This window comes from Nycticebus coucang, chromosome 16 (genome assembly GCF_027406575.1).
Source record: "Nycticebus coucang isolate mNycCou1 chromosome 16, mNycCou1.pri, whole genome shotgun sequence".
Lineage (NCBI taxonomy): Eukaryota > Metazoa > Chordata > Mammalia > Primates > Lorisidae > Nycticebus > Nycticebus coucang.
Genome location: NC_069795.1, coordinates 73,910,342 through 73,928,775, shown reverse-complemented (window position 1 = coordinate 73,928,775; position 18,434 = coordinate 73,910,342). Strand labels below are relative to the sequence as shown.

General features: G+C 42.8%; 1 protein-coding gene across 24 annotated transcripts in view; it reads right to left on the bottom strand.

The window, feature by feature from the left end:
- KALRN (kalirin RhoGEF kinase) overlaps positions 1-18,434 on the bottom strand; it is a 744,321-nt gene that overhangs the window by 523,876 nt on the left and 202,011 nt on the right. The window lies entirely within an intron of this gene.

The window sequence follows — 18,434 nt, the reverse complement described above, 5'->3', positions numbered from 1 at the left end:
CTCTGGGTCCTTCTCAAGGAGACAATGGTCCAAGTCGAGTCACTTCCCATTACATGTAGGAAGCTTCCTGCGGTCAACAATTATTGCTGTTAAGTAACTTGAAGATGAGGGGCTTTTTAAAAATCATTTTTGTACCCTAGTCAGCACCCAGTTAATATATTTTAAAGTAGTTAATTGATATCAAGATGGATTACAATGTCCTAAATAATTAGTCTTTGCCTTTCTTCTAAGTGGCACAGTGACTATTAGTCTTCATTTTATAAATGGCAAAAGTAAGTCACAGAACTCCCATGGATGGAAGCAAAGTAGACGACAGCAGCTTCTCTATACTTCTTCCTCCTCCCCCAGAATGTCATCATCTTCAGTTCACAATGGATAGGAGGTAGGGAGACACAGGTCTCCTGGGAAGGGCTTGCACTACCTACTTTAACTCACTCGTTTTCTAAATATTGTTTCTCAGATGGAAAGTCCTTTGTAGGGTCTACCTGAACTCCTGTTAGAGGGCTTGAAGCAAAAGCTTGGGGCTCACAAAGAATGGAAAATAATCATATGCCTGGAGAAACAGCAGCCTCAAGAGGCAAAGGACAACCCAGCCCAGTGTGAGATGTGTGGGAAGGAAGGCCCCAGCTTACACACACCAAAAAATCCTGGGCCTATCCCTGCTGTATCCCTATCATTCAGCCCAAGTACCATACAAGGGCTCTTGGGGAGAACCACCCCCACTCACAGCCCTTGGAGCTGTACCTGGGGGTCTCTGTTATGTATTACCATGAGGGACACAACACAGAAGGACCTAGTGAGCGGTTCTAAGTCAATTCAGTGAGACAGAAGCAAACCACGGATACCCCGACTGGTGCCTTTCTCCGCCCAGACCCAAACCTGACACTCTGTAGAGCAACACGCTGAGCAGGACCATTCCACTCACACCCTCAATCTCATAACATCAACTGTTTCAAGAGACCCAGCTGGGAATTTTGGCAACAACCCAGGACTTAGATTACTGGCTTAGGAAAGGGAAACAGGCTTGTTGCACACTCAACCAAAGAGGAAAAAGAGATGTGTCCCTAGATGTGTCAGTTTCCATGGTCAGAGGTCATGCCCTAACATAAAACAAATGTCCAAAGTGTCTCTGACCATTTCTTCTATTTCTCCCTTTTCTTTTGTTACTAAATGAAGACAGCATTTTTATTTGTAAGTTGCTTATTTTTACAAATTGACAGAGAACCAGCTACAAGGTTCACTTTGAGAAGACCTTGAGCAACAGAGGAAGACACTAAAAAAAGAAAGCTCTAACTTCAAAGACTGTAGGCATTGTTTTGTTCTTTTTTTTCCTTGGATTATACAGATATTTATGCTCCAAACTTATCTTTCACACAGAAAAATAACTAAATCTCACTAGTAGAGACAGATTAGGATCAATATAAAGTATATAGAATTTACAAGTAGACCTATAGAATGTTTTCATTCTCATGCAACAAGGTGGCGTTTCAGCTTCCTTGGCAGGAGGAGGAGTCCTATTAGGCCTAATCCACTAGACAAGTGTCATCTTTAACTAGCACACAAATTGTTTTTGTAAAATGATGCTACCATATCAAAATATTTACCTATGTGAAATATACCTTTCTACACATCAGCCTCAAACACTTTCCTCTATATCACTAGATATTCTATTAATTTCTATAAAAAAAGAAAATTCAGGTGGCGCCTGTGGCTCAAAGGAGTAGGGTGCCAGCCCCATATACCAGAGGTGGTGGGTTCAAACCCAGCCCCAGCCAAAAAAAGAAAATTCAATATGAAAAGTTATATTTTAGTCCTGTCTTCTTCCAGATTATTTACAAATTCAAAAACAGCCAGGCCCAAACTAATGAGATTTTACTGCATAAGAATAGTCCACATAGACGCTATGGCACTCTACTGAGGGCAATAAATTGAGATTCTGACTCTAAAAAAAAAAAAGATAATTAGTATAAGACAAAATGCAAAAATCGAGCACTTTCCTGTACACTATCAATTCCAAATTAGAACAAAAAGTTAAAGAAAAAGATTCAGGTGTTACATGTAATAGTTCACAAAATTATTCAATACCTAAGAACAGGTACACAAGACCTATATGAAACAAATACATAATAACAAACTTTATTAAAAGACAAAGCTATAATCTCATATACTGTTGAAGGGAACATCCACTTTTTTTTTTTTGGAGACAGGGTCTCAAGCTGTCGCCCTGGGTAGAGTGCCGTGGCGTCAGAGCTCACAGCAACCTCAAACCCTTGAGGTTAAGAAATTCTCTTGCCTTAGGCTCCCAAGTAGCTGGGACGATAGGTGCCCACCAAAAAAAAAAAAAAAAAAGAATAGTCCACATAACCCTTTTCTCTCCTAACCTCCTGTCCTACTTTTTCCACTGCTTTTGCTCTCCTCTGCTGCAGTGTTAAAGTATAAAAGAGGGCCCTATTTCAAACAATCCCCACACCTTAAGGAAGGGATTCAAATCTGCTATAATGGAAGCCAAAGTTTCCCTGTCCTATGCCCTTCACACTCCCACAGGGAGACAGGGAGAAGTAGCTCCAAATATCCCCCACCCACTTCTTCCTTCTCCCTCCGGGGCCCAGGAACTGAGAGAAGGCATGCGTCTTGTCCATGGAGCCTGCAGTCATGGGCTCCAGTGAACGTCAATACCTTGGATTGGACTGTTCTAAGATTCCTAGGGCTTCAACTTCCTAGGCCAGAGTCCTTCCCGCCCAGTTCAGACCATTGCTGGGCTGTCTGCCTGGTTGTGTGTTGCTATATGAAACCCTAAAGTGTCCAGATTTACAAAATCCTTAACTAGGGGATAATCATTTCTAATAACAACAACAAGATTTTTCACATTCTAAAAGGATTTGCTCCAGGGTCTCTTTAAATAAAAATTCCTTAGTGACTTGAATTAATTTTCCATTTGCCAAAAAATTGAATTACAAATAACTTTTCAACAATATGCGTATTATGTAAAGCCAAGTAGAGCTAAACTAATTAGCCCAGCAGCTCATAAACTGGTGACCCAATGTATAAAACTTATTTGCACTGGCTGAAGAGCCTATATATCAATTCCCCAAGGGTCCCTGTGAAACCAGCTGTTGGAATATGTAATAAAGGCTAAGTTCATTGAATGCTAACCCAAACAGGACTGATGAAACAGCAACATCTTTTCACTATCAGGTACATGCCTTGGTAGATTCATAATAAATGTTCAATAAATATTTGATGAAAGAATATACGAATGAATGAAATGTTAACCCCTCCTCGGATGACTTACACAAGGTCAAGGGCCTCATCTGTCACACTAAGCAATGGTGACTGAGTAGATAATCTCCACGGTACCACTTAGCTCTAATACTCTGAGACTTTCTAAACCTTTTCTTCATATTTATTGGCCTTTAAGATCCTCAGTTTATCAGATCAATGTGCTTTGAAAGGAAGTACTGGGAACAAATTCTCTAACAAGATGTACTCTACTTAGGAAAGACAAAACAACCCTTTCCTGGCTTCCCAGTCCACTCTTTTCCCAGAAACAGTTTAGGGATTGGAATGCTCAGAGCATTTTGCAGGCGGCCCAAATTGCCAAAATGAGACAAAAGGGATAGAAGAACTTCAGTGAGGCGCACTCACCTTGAAGGAGGCAGGCTGACACTGCAATTGCTATTTCTTACACAGTATGTTTGATAGCACTATTAGACTATAAACTCTAGGCCAATCATAGATCAGGTTCTTGCTTTAACATGAAAGCCTGTTGAAATAGTAGGCTCCTTCCTACCTCTACAGAAGGCTGGAGAAGAAATAAAAATTCCTAAACTCTTGGGCTTACTTTGAGAAAAAAAAAATCAGAGGGCACCCTTATGAACCTGACCCAATGTGGATGTTTCACACAAAGGCGTACATCTTTTCTGACATTCAGTGCTAATTCCACCCCATTCACGTCCTGCTGCTGTCAGAATTGCAAGCCTGCTGTTCTGTTAATTAGCAAAGTTAAAATGCTCTGCATCTATTAGGGAGGTACAAATTACCACCGCCATTTCCCCAGGATCCTCCAGCATGGGTCTTCTCCAAGCCCACTTTTGCTCTTCCTTGCTCCAAATGTGTTACGCCTTCATTGCTGCTGCCTGTTCCTCTTTACATTTTCCTAGTCACCATTTCTCATGTTCAGAAATGGCAGTCAATCATCATCACTGGTTCGCAGCCTCTGTGTGGCCCCACATGGCAATAGCAGGCCTGGTGCTTGTGCCAAGGGCCCTGTTTGTAGTTTTGTGGCTCTGGAATACCAGTGAATCCCTCAGGGTGGCAGGGGAGTAACTGCTATTCCACCTGAATAGCAGCTTCTTGTGCTCCATGCTGTCCTCCTTCAGAAGGCGATCCTGATTTTAACAAGCAAAGAAACAAACAACTGAGTGAGCATTCATTATTTGGAGGTACAGGAGCTAGAATACCCTGGATTGCCCTTTGTTTCCTTTTGGTGCTCAGTCACGCCCCCTTGATTTGCATTTATTTAGGAGTCACTTGGTAAGTATTCTAACAGTTTCACCAGAAAGACTGAACATTTCCCAATACTCAGGCTCCTGCCTCCTCCTTCTGCTCTGTCCCTGTGGTGTCCAGCATAGGAGCCTTGCTCAAAATGACACGGAGACACTGAATGACATGCTGCACAAAAGAGAGCTGGCTTGCAACTGAGAGTTCCAAGAATTCATTTGGTTATAATGTTAACATTTTCCTATTCCCAAGGTCATTCTTTATTGAGCACATACTATTTGCTAGGCTTTATGTCAGGCTTTGATGATCCTAAGAAAAATAAGAAATGGATCCTGCTCTCTGGGAGGCTTCAGCAGAGAAGGACAAGTGTGCAAACAGGGCAACCAGCAAGCTGTTACCAGATAGGACACCACCCATATGGAATGAAGGGGGCCCAAAGGAAAGGCTTAATAAAGGTGAGTCCTACAGCTCTGCTGCTCAAAATAATAAGCATCACCTACCACCTAGAATCTTGCTAGAAAGACAACTCTCAGATTCCACCCCTCATCTATAGGATCAGAATCTGTATTTTAGTAAGAAACTCAAGAGTGCTTCCTTATGTATATTACATCTCAGGAAGCTCTGTACTAAGTTTCTCTTTTCATTCCAGGGTTGCCTCAGAGGCACAGATAGAGAAAAGCGTCCTTTATTCTGGCATAAATAGCACCTCTAAAATCTCATCTAGCACTGCTCAATACTCCTCCTGCTCCCATCATTGGAAGACCCCTTACAACCGCCCTGGGATTCCAGAGATTCAGCCATTACTGTTACCATTACTAATATTCAGCTCTAGAATAAAACAGCTATCGGGAGATAACTTCCCCCACTAGGGCATTAAAATTAGACCAGGTCTTATGAGTATTTTTTGAATACTCATATGTTTATTGAGTATGTTTATGAATAACACCTGTCCAGGCTGCTCAGAATTTTGGTAGCTTAAACCATTTCTTGTATCAGATACCATATGTTGTCTTGTACAATGTGCACTCTTGTGTATAAAGTACACCTACATTTTTTGCCCTCGAGAAAAGGAAAACACCCCTTGAGAAAGTGGCTGGATCTTGGCCAGGAAATCTTTGATGATCCTAAGAAAAATAAGAAATGGATCCTGCTCTCTGGGAGGCTTCAGCATCTGGAGAGGGCTAGCACTCCCTGGTAAACCTTCAGATTATAATGCCCTCCTGTAGCCACTTACTCTATGAAGGCTACCCCTTCCCTCTCTGCCAGCAACCCTCCCCCACATTGGGGGCCATGCAGAGATGGTCATGCGCTCCATCCAGTAGGGCGGGAGCTTCTGAGGCTGCTCAGCTGGCGGGCAACCAGGCAGATCCCTGAGGCCTATGCAGGGCTCCCAGTCCCCTCTGCATGGCCAAGCCTTAGGCTATGGTCCTCACCCTGCATGGCTGAGGCCCATCTCACCAGCCCAGCCAACACCCCCTCTTCTGATTGCAGAGCTCTAGTGGAGGCCACTCCTGGCCCACTCACACCAGATCCTAGATCCTCCCTGATTGGAACCCCATGTGCCCAGCAGGTCCAGGCAGGAGGGTGCAGTGGCCCCATGAGCCACTCACTGCACCCCCCCCTCACTGCACCCCTGAGCCATACTACCCATATAGAATGCACACCCTTATATTTTTTCCTGAAAATCTGGGCAAAAGGTGCGCATTATACACAGGAAATATGGTACTTTAATTTCACAACAGATCTTCCTCCCTACTCTCAGAGCCCTGCCTTCTCTAACTGCTTTCAATACCATAAATTCTGTCACTGATCACATGTACAAAGATGCCATTTCTGAGATGGCCCTGTAGGACAGAGGAGCCAGTCAGTTTATGTCTCTTTATGTTACTTATACCCCCACTACAATTGTAAAGCCCTCAACCCTGGGAAATACTGGACAAAACAGAGGAAGGAGGGGGCCCTCACCTGGGCAGCTCCACATCTTAGAACACAGTGGTCATCTCAGGCAGTTCTCTCCCTTGGAGAAGGAACCCAATTTTGGCCCTCTGAGAGTTTCCAGCCTAATAAAATACTCAGAACACATTTCCCTTGATAGCAAAAACAAATTAATATTCTGAGGTTTTGATGAAGACCTTTCTACCCTGCCCCCCAACCTAGCCATCCTTTATCCACTATCTCCTGGTACTATCATCCACTAAGTTACCCCGACAGAAATCTGGGAACCATCCTGGGCTCCCCCTCCTTCACACATGTCGAGTCAGTTGCTCAGTTCTGCTGATTCTACCTCTTAAATCTCTCCCTAATCTATCATTGCCTCTGTGCTGTTTCTCTGGCCTTCCCATCAAGCTGAGCTGTCCCTGGTTGTACCTTACACTCTGTCACTCCTGAATGGCATTTATGGGTTTTCATTTTACTCCCTATTAACTGTTCTTATCTCCTTGACAGTAGGGACCAGCTTGTATACTCTTTGTTCTACCCCAGCATCTAGCACAGTGCCTGTCACACAAAAGGGACTCAAGAAATACTGGCACTGAGCACACACAGGTCCAGGAAGGCAGGCTAAGAGTGATGAGTTGGAGGTGACCCATCAGACCAGCTCCCCAGAGGAGATGATCTTTGACCTAGATTTTAAATAAGAGAATGGCCAAGGAATAGTGGGAAACAGCATAAGCCAAGGCAGCACAAGCACAAGCCAAGGGACAAAAAAAACTATGTGTCACAAATGAAGAGAGTTTACTGACTGCAGAGAAAAACAGACTTGGGGTGATGGAAAGAAGAGCATGGAGGTGGGTGGGCTCTGTGATCCAACTCTTGATAGGGCAGACTCCAGGGAGGGCATCAACAACGCGGTGGCTGCAAACGCCTTCAGAGACTCAGACAGTTGGGTTCATGCTACAGCAAGGGGCAGAGCTGGGTAGAATCTAGCTGGCCCCAGAGGAAGGCTGTAGCTCCTGCACAGACTGGGCCAATAGGCTCTAGCCCCAGCCTTCAGGTCACATTCCACCCTGTCTTGGAGGACATAGAGGGTTGAGAAAAATGGCCTCTGCTGTGGCTGGTGGTGGAATATGGAGCCAGGAGGCACTGCGACTTTGTCTCTTTTGATCTTTTCCCTAAGTCCCAAGACAGGCAGGAAGGATATTTGTGAGTTACCTCCTGGGACCTACAAGACCAGAAGCTGGCCGTAATTTTTGGATAAGACCTCATAAAGATACAATATGCAACTGAATTATAAAGGGAAGAGACTTAAGGTCATGGCCCCTTGTGTGCGATGTGCAAAGTCCATGGAAGAAGACTCTGTCGATGTACCCGGGGTTGGTGGGCAACCTCCTAGTGGGAAGAGGCAAGATCTTCATTCCTCTCATCCTTCCTTCTCTCATCCCCCCTTTTTTCCTATGTTGACACAAGAGAAGGAGAGAAGAATGGCAAGAGTTGGAGAAAATGATAAGAAAAAGGGGCGACATCAAGCCATGAATGGATTAATAAACTGTGGCATATCTATACCATGGAATACTATTCGCCATAAAAGGATGGAGACTTTGGTGGCGCCTGTGGCTCAAGGAGTAGGGTGCTGGTCCTATATGCCGGAGGTGGCAGGTTCAAACCCAGCCCCAGCCAAAAACCACCAAAAAAAAAAAAAAAAAAAAAGGATGGAGACTTTATACCTTTTGTATTAACCTGAATAAAATTGGAAAACATTCTCTTTAGTAAAATGTTTGGAACACTATTCAGCCATAAAAAGACAGTGACTTTACATCTTTTGTGTTAACCTGGATGGAGTTGGACAATATTCTCCTTAATAAAGTGTCATAGGAATGGAAAAGCAAGCATCCAGTGTATTCAATACTAATCTGAAGCCAATAAACAAACTAATACATGCCCACATAAGAGAAAAACTCAATTTAATTCAAGTTGGGGGAAGTGGGGAAGAGGGAGGCAGGGGAGGGGGGCGAGGAGAGAGGGGGATCTGTGTGCTCTTACCTAGTGGACACAATGTAAGGGTGTATGCCTCCTGTGCGAGGGGCACAACTACCATGGAGACCTTACCTAACAAACACAAACATTGTAACCTAACCATTTGTAGCCTCATATTAATCTGAAACTTAAAAAAAAAAGAAAGAAAAAGGGGTAACAGCAAAAGATAAAGAGCTGTAGAGGAAGATACATCTGCACACACATGCACACAGAAGTGGAAGTGAATGTTCCTCTCTCCTCTTTATAGACGCTAATAAGCTATTGAGGAAACTGCCTGTTGAAAAATTTCATTAGCAACTGTAAGTATGTTCCTTGGAGCTCTCCTTAAAACTACCACTGAGACATGAAGTATGTCCTGAGAGGAAGGATTAAACATGCCAGAGAGAGAACTAGGAAGCTCTCCATCAGCAGCAGAACAGTACTCAGCACAGAATGGAGCCCCACATGCCTCTCCCTGACCAGGGAAGCCATCACTCACAATGGGATCAACTCTTCACAGGTGATGTCCCTCATCACTGTCACCTGAAAATTTCAAACAACCCTAGAACATCCCTCCTCCTGGGTGGCAGGTGTGTAGGAAGGACGGTGTATCAGAGTTCTCCTCCCGAGCTCTGGGACTTCTATGCTAGGGACATTCAGGAGCCTCTGTTAACCTAATGTCAATGCAAATGGGAAAGGGAGTGGGGGAGCGTTCTTCATTTGTAAGTTTATAAATACTAAGCTTGTGGGTGGTGCCTGTGGCTCAGTGAGTAGGGCGCCGGCCCCATATACCAGAGGTGGTGGGTTCATAACCGGCCCTGGCAGAAAAAAAAAGACAAATCCTCCTTTAAAAATAAATAAATAAATAAATAAACAAATAAATAAATACTGAGCTTTTCTAAGCAAACTGACCAGGCCTCTTGCAAGGTGAGGCAGTAGCCAGGGACCTGAGATGATAACCAGATGGAGCAGTCTTTAAGCTGGAGAGAAGCAACGTTTACCTTCTCTCAACTCTGACGTGTTTAAACTTCATTTCTCAAAATAACCATTTTCTGCTCTGCACTATAGTGAGCTGTATACTTTCCCCAGGGCACCTTCCCCAACTGCTCCGTCACCAGTCAGCCTGGGCTCGTTCCTCTTTCTCTATGTGTCACATAGTGTGTCCATCACTGTCACACTATTGTCCACTGACAGATCTGGCTCGTTCACTAGACTGTGAGTTCCTTGAGGGCTGGGACTGGTGCTCATGTCAGTGTCTCCAGTGACTGGCACACAGCTGGTGCTCAATGAGTGACCCAGAGCTGATTCTTTCCCATCCATAGTGCCATGGTGCCTTCCATAGCAAAGGTGCTTAATAACTGCTTTGCCTCTATCCCCAGTCCTGCTTTGGGCTTATTTCTACTCCATCTTCATCTTCCTCCCACTCTCATGCTCCCACATGAACTCTAATTGTGGTCAATTTCAATATTAACTTTCTAATGTCAATATTAGATGTAAAGTCCTGGCTAATGGGCTACTTCTGAAGAGCAGAAATTTGTAACACTTCTCATTGCTAATTTAGCTCCATTAAAGATCACTAATAATTAGCACTTCAAACATGTGGGTAACGCCTCCCTAAGCCCAGCTAATGAGCAAACCATCTCTGTTTATTCTTCACAAGAGTTAATATTAGCTTGAGTTGAGACCTCAGCTGTGACACACACAGGCTCACTCATTCACTCACCTTCCCTCCCTCCCTTGAGAAGTTGACATCCTGATTGTAATTCAGACACAAGAATATACCACTTCAAAAGAGGTAATATCCATCCGCCACGTTTTTTATAACTGATTCTTTTCTAACTGACCAGGTTATTTAAAGTGCTAATACATCATGCGAAGTGGTGATGGTGGCAGATTTATTGTCTTTCTTGCTTTGGTCTTAGATGGGCCCTCAAAGTAACACAGAACACTAGCCTGTCAGTGATGAATGTGAGTCAACTGTTGACCATTAGCAGTATATTTGTTACTATATGTAGAGAGAGTTACCAGGGTGCTAAAAGGCAAAAGGTATGTGCTGTCAGAAGTTCAGCACATATAATATATATAAAAGGCTTGCTCCTTGGAACCCCACTCTCCGTCCTCCTGTTGCCCTAGCATGACTATCAATAGTACTTAATTTAGTAAGGGCATAAAAACTAGTTAAAGATGAAATTGCTGATATAAAAAGCCAGCTTTGGACTCTATCATTATGGAAACTATACTGGCAGGCATCTGAACATGAGATGGCCCAGCATCTCCCCAGTGCCTTTTCTTCCACCTCCTAACAACCCCACCTGACCCCCATGGCCTGAAATTCAGATGTAGGTGTCATTAAAGCAACAATGGCTGGCTGCAGAGCTCAGGCAGGAGACCCCCACAGGGGGCTCCTGGAGCAGTCCCTCTCACACCAACCAGGAGCTTCTCCCTGTTCCCACCTCTATCTTTCAGATCCCACAACTGTGCCACTCTTTTCTTGCCCAGTGTCACCACCATGGCCATTCTGTAAAATTAATATCACAGAGACACACTGGGCACAGACTGGACAAAGGTCCACCACAGACATGGAACAACTAGGCCCATACTAACAACCAGGTTTGCAGAACTACAGGGGACAAAAATTCTCTATTCCCCCTTCAAGGACCCGAGTGCTGCTGTCCTTGGTCCTGAACTAGTGTGTAGTAGCTACTCAGAATGGCTGCTGTCCAGGCAGTTCCAGGGTATGTGAACCAAATGAAAATGAAAAAGAGGTGAAAGGGACATTAAGATATATCAGGGAGATAAACAAATATGAAGAAGCACTGGAGGGAAAAAAATTGCACTGTAGATTACTGAAAAGAGTAGAAAGGCTTGCTTTATACTGTTTCTAAATAATTGCTGCAAACAAGAAAGAAAGGTTTATGCACCCACGCCACACACACAAACACATACAGCTCCCATGGAAATGAGATGGCATAAATGCTCCCCAGTATAAGACAATCAGACACATCAACATGCAATCTCAATATTACGTAAAGAATATAATATAGAGGACAAATATTCAGATAATCCCAAAGGGACAATAAAACTCCAGCTCCAAAAAAGTGTTTAAAATGTGAAAAATCAGTAAGTAGAGAAGAAGAAAAAGGTTATGGGATCATCATCAAAGTCCTGGATTGGACAGGATAGTAGTGAGTATTGAGATCTCTCTGGTGGGTCTGGAGGGCAGGAGAGAATGGATTTTTCCTATGATCTAGGCCCTCTCCAGAGTAACAAAGAGACAAGTTGATGTTTGCCAGCGATAAGCAACAAAGCTTTCCCCATGGACCTAGTATCACCAGGACCCAGCATAAGCTAGGAAATGGCCACAAACAGGAGAGTCTGACTCATGATACCTGCTATTTCTCAAGAAAAAAGCATAACAATGTCAAATGCTAAATGGAAACAAGAGGTGATCCAAAAATCTCATGAAGCTAAAAATCCTTCTCTAGAATTATGGGGGAAATGAGAAGCAAGGAGATATCTGCGGAGGATAGCCTAGGTAACTCTCAACTCTGCTCACCAGAGGACAGACTAAGCTGTATGTTCCTGGAATATCTAGAGAACTGAAGCAGGTCTCCAAACCTCAAAAAAAATGTATGTAGCTGGGGAGGGCCATGAACTTCATGAAATGATATGCAAATAATTTTACATAATTTTGCATATATGTGTGCATTTTTCTGAGATAGAATCTGTGTAAGACCAGTTTTCATCAGATTTTCAAGGGGGTATATGCCTTCCTAAATGTTTGAAAACCACTAGTCTAAGGCAAAGTTAAACTTAGACTTTACAATTTACCTTGGGTTCTAACCACCAGATCCTATCACCCAGATTCTGACCCCTCATGCCCCACTTTCTTACATACAGAGCTGAGACCTGATACTGTGGTTGGGCTGGCACAGAAAGAACTATGAATTGATTTAGGTTCCTACTTAGATAAAAGAAAAGGGGTGTGTGAAAGCTATGCACAGAAGCCTGTTCTCTAAGGATAAGCTTTATTAGAGTGGTTCTCTCTCATTTTGGAGTTACTGAGGGCTGAAAGAACTGAAGTTAAAGACAAAGGGAGTTGAACAGACAGTGCCTTTCCTGGAAGCCTTCTAAATTGAAGAAACCTCTTCTAGGAAAGGGCTGACTATTTGACCCAAGACCCCTCCTGGATCCATGAATCTAGATCAAGATTAGAGCCAGCAAAGGGAATTTGAAAACTTACTCAACAAGATTCCCTGGGTCACGGCAGGATGAGAAAGGGGCTCTCAAGTGTTTCTAGACAGGCAGCCAGAGTAGGCATTCCTGGCTACTATTTGCTCAGCACACCATGTTCAGCATGAGATTGGGAGCTCTCCCAGGACAGGCATGGCTTGACAGACAGCTCACATCCCTGAGTCAAGCACAGACACAAGTGCTGCTCCCAGTTCCAGTGCTTATCAGCTGTGTGCTCTTAGACGACTTAAACTTTCTGGATCTTTATTTCCTCATCGAGATAAGAATACCGACTCCATAAGCTGTTGTGATGAGTAAGGAAAAAATTTTGTTTGAAAGTACCAGACACATAGCTGATGCTAAGTAAAGATAACACTCTTTACCTTGAAAGTACCAGACACATAGCTGATGCTAAGTAAAGATAACACTCTTTACCTCTTCCCTGTTCATCCTGTTATCTTTCACCTGGGGCCTGACACATTGTAGATGCTCAATTAATAAATGTCAATTACAAGAATGTATGCATCAATGAGTAAGTTTGACTCAGAAAACAGCAGCTAAAAACTCCTCCACATCTTCCCACTACATACCTGTAAGCGACACTGCTCACACCCATCTGTGTGGTTCCTGTGAATTTTACTTATTTTTCCTCTGCTATCCAGTCTAGGCTATTTGACAAGTACTCCAACCACTTCTATTCCCCTAACCAATTTCCTCAGAAATAAAGGAAAGCCCTTTGTTCTCAAAGGGAGACCAGCTGCTCAAATGATGGTACACTTGCCCTACTCCTGTGTCCAGAGGGCTAAGGCATAAAAAGCATCCCTCCCACACATCAGCCTCTATGGTAGTGATTTTCTTTTCTTTTCTTTTCTTTTCTTTTTTTTTTTGAGACAGAGTCTCAAGCTATCACCTTGGGTAGAGCGCTGTGGCATCACAGCTCACAGCAACTTCAAACTCTTGGGATTAAGTGATTCTCTTGCCTCAGCCTCCCAAGTAGCTGGGACTACAGGGGCCCACCACAATGCCCAGCTATTTTTTTTGTTGTTGTTGTAGTTGTCACATTGTTGTTTAGCAGGCCTGGGCCGGGTTCAAACCACCAGGCTCGGTGTATGTGGCCAGCGCCCTACCCACTAAGCTACGGGTGACGCCCATGGCAGCAATTTTCAACTGGTGTTACCATGGCGCATATTGGTGCACTGTGAGATTAGGTGTGTGTGAAAATTGTTACCTAACAATTGCAATCAGTGTAACTGGCTTATTGTACCCTCAATGAATCCCCAACAATAAAAAAAAAAAAAAAAGAAAATTGTTAAAGGTAATTAATTAAATTATTTTCGAAAGAAGTTCAAAGCACAATAATTGTATTTTTTTTAATCAACATACTTTAAGTGTGCTGTGGAAATTTAACTATAGGATCAAGTGTGCTGTGAGATAAAAAAGGTTGAAAAACACTGCTTTATGGGCTCATGCCCACAGCCAACATGCCTTGCTCCTTTTCCAGTCCCCCCCTTATGAGGCTGGGTTCCACACAAAGATGTACCGAGCAGGCTGAGAAGCATGTGATGGGAACACATCTTAATAGCAGGGTTATCATCTGAGATGATGAAATCTACCCATAGGCCACCTTCAGAGACCTGTGGGGAGAGGTCTGAAGAGATTCCATGACCTTGGTTGGTCTGGAGTTGTCAGGTTGTTGTGAAAGGGGGAAGTTCACAGAGAAAGAAAAGCAGGCGAGGTTAAATTGCCCTTTACACACAAAGCTAAGTGAGGAGGCACTCAGAGTTTCCCCCAGAAGACCTCTAGGAGGCTAAGACACCCAGTCCTCTTTGTTCTTTTCCAGCTCAATGGAGCCCCTGCCATGATCGGGGAGCCAGGAGGTTGTCCCATCCATGAATAAATGTGCACATGTGCTCAGAACACAGCTTCTATGCTAAAACTAGAATAATGTTAAGAAGTAAAGAGGTTTATTACGGCTTTAAACTGTTGAAAAATCAGAAACCTACATGTTCAACCACAGGGAACTAGTTAAATAAGCCATGCTATATCTACTCAAAGCGTGTGTTAAATGTAACGCTATGAAGAATAACAAATGCTGTGGGAAACTTCATGGTATATAGTTAAGGGGGGAAACTAGATTGCAAGACAGTATGTACCCCTTATCTCAATTGCATATATACTGGTATCTGTGTATGTATAAAAATCACATACATATATATACACAACCGTTATCTCTAGAAGATGGGTTTAGGGCTTTAATTACTTTTTTTTTGTGAGACAGGGTCTTACTCTCTTGCCCCAGCTAGAGTACAGTGGAGTCACCATAGCTCACAGCAACCTCAGATTCTTGGGCTCAGGTGATCCTCTTGCCTCAGACCCCTGAGTAGCTGTGACTATAGGCGTGTGCCACATGCTCAGATAATTTTTTCTACTTTTTGTAAAGATGCAGTCTCACTATGTTGTCTAGCCTAGTCTCAAACTCCTGCCTTCAGGATACCGTCACGCCTCAACCTTCCAAAGTGCTGGAATTACAGGTGTGAGCTACCAGGCCTGGCCTGTTAATGTTTCTTTAATGTTTTTCTATGTCAAATTTGTTTTATTTTTTTTTTAAATCATTGGAGAAGAGCAAATTTATCCTGCATATATAGGATCTTTATAAAATATTCGTGTACTTTAAAAGTTTAATAATTAGGTTGGGGTTATGATAACAACTACAAACTGTATTTTAAAAGCAAACTTATTTAAGGTTTAGGACAACTATGCTGAGCAACTGTTCACTCTGTGATGTGATCGTGGCAAGATCAAAAAAAGTGAGAGGGCTACCATTTATCATAAAGTTGTCTTGTGACTAAAAGAACCAAAGTCCAAATGAGCTATAAAAGAAAACTTCATTTTTCATTAAATGCCATTTAAAGATCTGCCATGTATGCAAATACAATTATCCCTTTGAAATGCAAGACATAAAAGGAGGTTAAGTAGTGTAAAAAAAATTCAAACAAAATCAACATGTTTTTAGATTAAAAAGGTAAATATTACAGTAGATATCTATTGAGTAAATCTCTAAGTACCTACTATGTGCCAAAGGGATTTTTCAACTAGACTTTCATCTATAAGCATAAATGGATGAAAATAATTAAACAGTTGTTTCAAACATGAGTAATGGGGTGGGCTTGCCCTACCAGATAGTAAAATATATTTTTAAAACTAATTATTAGGCCAAGTGTGGTGGCTCAAGCCTGTAATCCTAGCACTCTGGGAGGCCAAGGAAAGTGGATTGCTTGAGCTCAGGAGTTTGAGACCAGCCGGAGCAAAAGTGAGATTCCATCTCTACTAAAAATAGAAAAACTAGCCGGGCATTATGAGCTATGATGACACCACAGTACTCTACCCAGGATGAGAGAGTAAGACTCTGCCTCAAAAAAAAAAGAAAGAAAGATAGAAAAGAAAAGAAAAGAAAAGAAAAGAAAAGAAAAAAGAAAGCAACTAAAATCATTTAAAGGTACAATAGAAAATAAGAATTAATATACAAATGAATGGAGTCTAAAACATAGCCCTAATACAGATAAAGTATATTTTTAAACCTATCATATGATAAAGAAAGAATCTAAAGCAATGAGGAAAAGATGAAGAAGTCAATAAATGGCACTGGAAAAACTGAATATTTAGAAAAGAAAAATCAAGTTAATCATGATAACTTCATACCATATAGCAGACTAAAATAAATTTTAGACAAATTAGAAATCTAAACTTTAAAAATAACATGTTGTTTTAATCTTAAGAAAAAGTGAGTGATTTTTTAAAATTCTTTTTTGCTGTTGTAATTTAACTTTTTTTTGTTTGTATGTTTGAGATTCATTGACAGTACAAATAATTAGGTTATACTGATTGCATTTATTAGATAAAGTCCCTCTTACACTCGTGTCCCACCCCCAAGAAGTATGCCATACACCATCACCTACCAATCTCCTCTCTTCCTGCTACCTCATTCCTTTACCCCACCCCTTACATTAGCTCATCTGCTGCCTTCTTATTAAAATTGAGTACACTGGATTCTTGCTTCTCCATTCTTATGATGCTTTACTAAGAAGAATGTTTTCCACCTCCATCCAGGTTAATACAAAACATGTAAACTCTCCATCTCTTTTAATAGCTGATAATATTCCATGGTATACATATACCACAGCTTGTCAATCCACTCCTGGGTTGGTGGGCATTTAGGTTGTTTCCACATTTTGGCAATTGCTGCAATAAACAGTCTAGAGCAGTTTTTAGCCAGGGCTGGGTTTGAACCTGCCACCTCCGGCATACAGAGCCGGCACCCTACTCCTTTGAGCCACAGGCGCTGCCCTAAACAGTCTAGAGCAAATGTCCTCATGATAAAAGGATTTTTTTTCTTCTGAATAGATGCCTAGTAATGGGATTGTAGGATCAAATGGGAGGTCTAGTTTGAGTTCTTTAAGGGTTCTCCATACTTCCTTCCAAAAGGTTGTATTAGTTTGCAGGCCTATCAACAATGTAAAAGTGTTCCCTTCTGGGTGATTATTTATTATTGATCATTGAATAAGAAAGAGCTATTTAGGCACAAAAGCCTTTAAAGAAATCAGAACAGAAAAAATTTATGGGCTTTGTCTATGTGAAACTTATGCACCAGATAAAAACAAAATTAAAAAGGCAAATGACAAGCTGAGAAACATATTTACAACAAATATGAAAGAGAAAAGATTACTACGGGAGAGCAGAGATAAGATGGCTGACTGAAGCCAGCTTTCCACAGAGGCTCCTGTCCAGAAGGAGAGTTAAAGGACACAAATTTAGCAAGAAACCTGGAGGATTAGAGCTGTGCCAAGAGAGAAGGTTGAAAAATGCACATCAACCCTGCTCAGGCAAGCTACAACCCCAAGGATACAAAGAAAAGGTACAAAATCCATCACCAAGCAGACAGGAGTCCCCTTATGACTCGAACTACCCCATAAACAAACGAGCAGAGTTCAAAAGTCCTCCCATTATACTCTACGGGAGAGACCCTCTAAAACCTGGACCTACTTCCCCTACTAGGGTGCCATGGTGCTCTCCTGCCAGACATAAAACTGTGTAAAAATGTATATGTTCTCTACCTGCAATTCTGAGCTCCCAGTACTCCCCTCCACTCTCACTCTGAGGTCTGGAGGCCTGTCCCCCACGAGTCCAGATTCTTGGGTAATTTCTCAAGGGGTGTGGACAGGACCTGGACTGAGGCTGGTCAGTGCTGATTCTGCAGCAAGGGAATGAGGAGAGGACAGTCGGCTGAAAGGGAATGACGCCGGAGCAGCGGTGCCCCGAGGCACAGAACAGCAGCTGTTTTTGGTAACAATAGGGCTCACCCCTGGATATTCCGGAGTCACACCCCCTGTCTCTCTGGGCAACCAGAGGAGGCTGGGCATCTTCCCAGGTGGCAACCACTGGTGGAACAGATCTGGGATGGAAACGCAGGCCCGTGAGTAAAGGATTTGCATGAGGCGGTACCAGCCTGGGTGGAGCGCAGGGACTAGAAAACGCACGCGCAGTGCTGCAGATTCCCAGGGCAGGGCTGACCCACAGGACTGCTTTACTGAGCCTAAGACGCATCCAGCCCTCAGGGGATCATCAGCCTAGACAAAGAAGGGCAGGAGGCTAGAACTGACAGATAACTATGCCGTGAATACAAACCTGCAGCAGCAAAGACAGGGCCTGAGTCGCAGGTTCTGTGAACTCAAAACAGCTTCTCATCTGCAGGG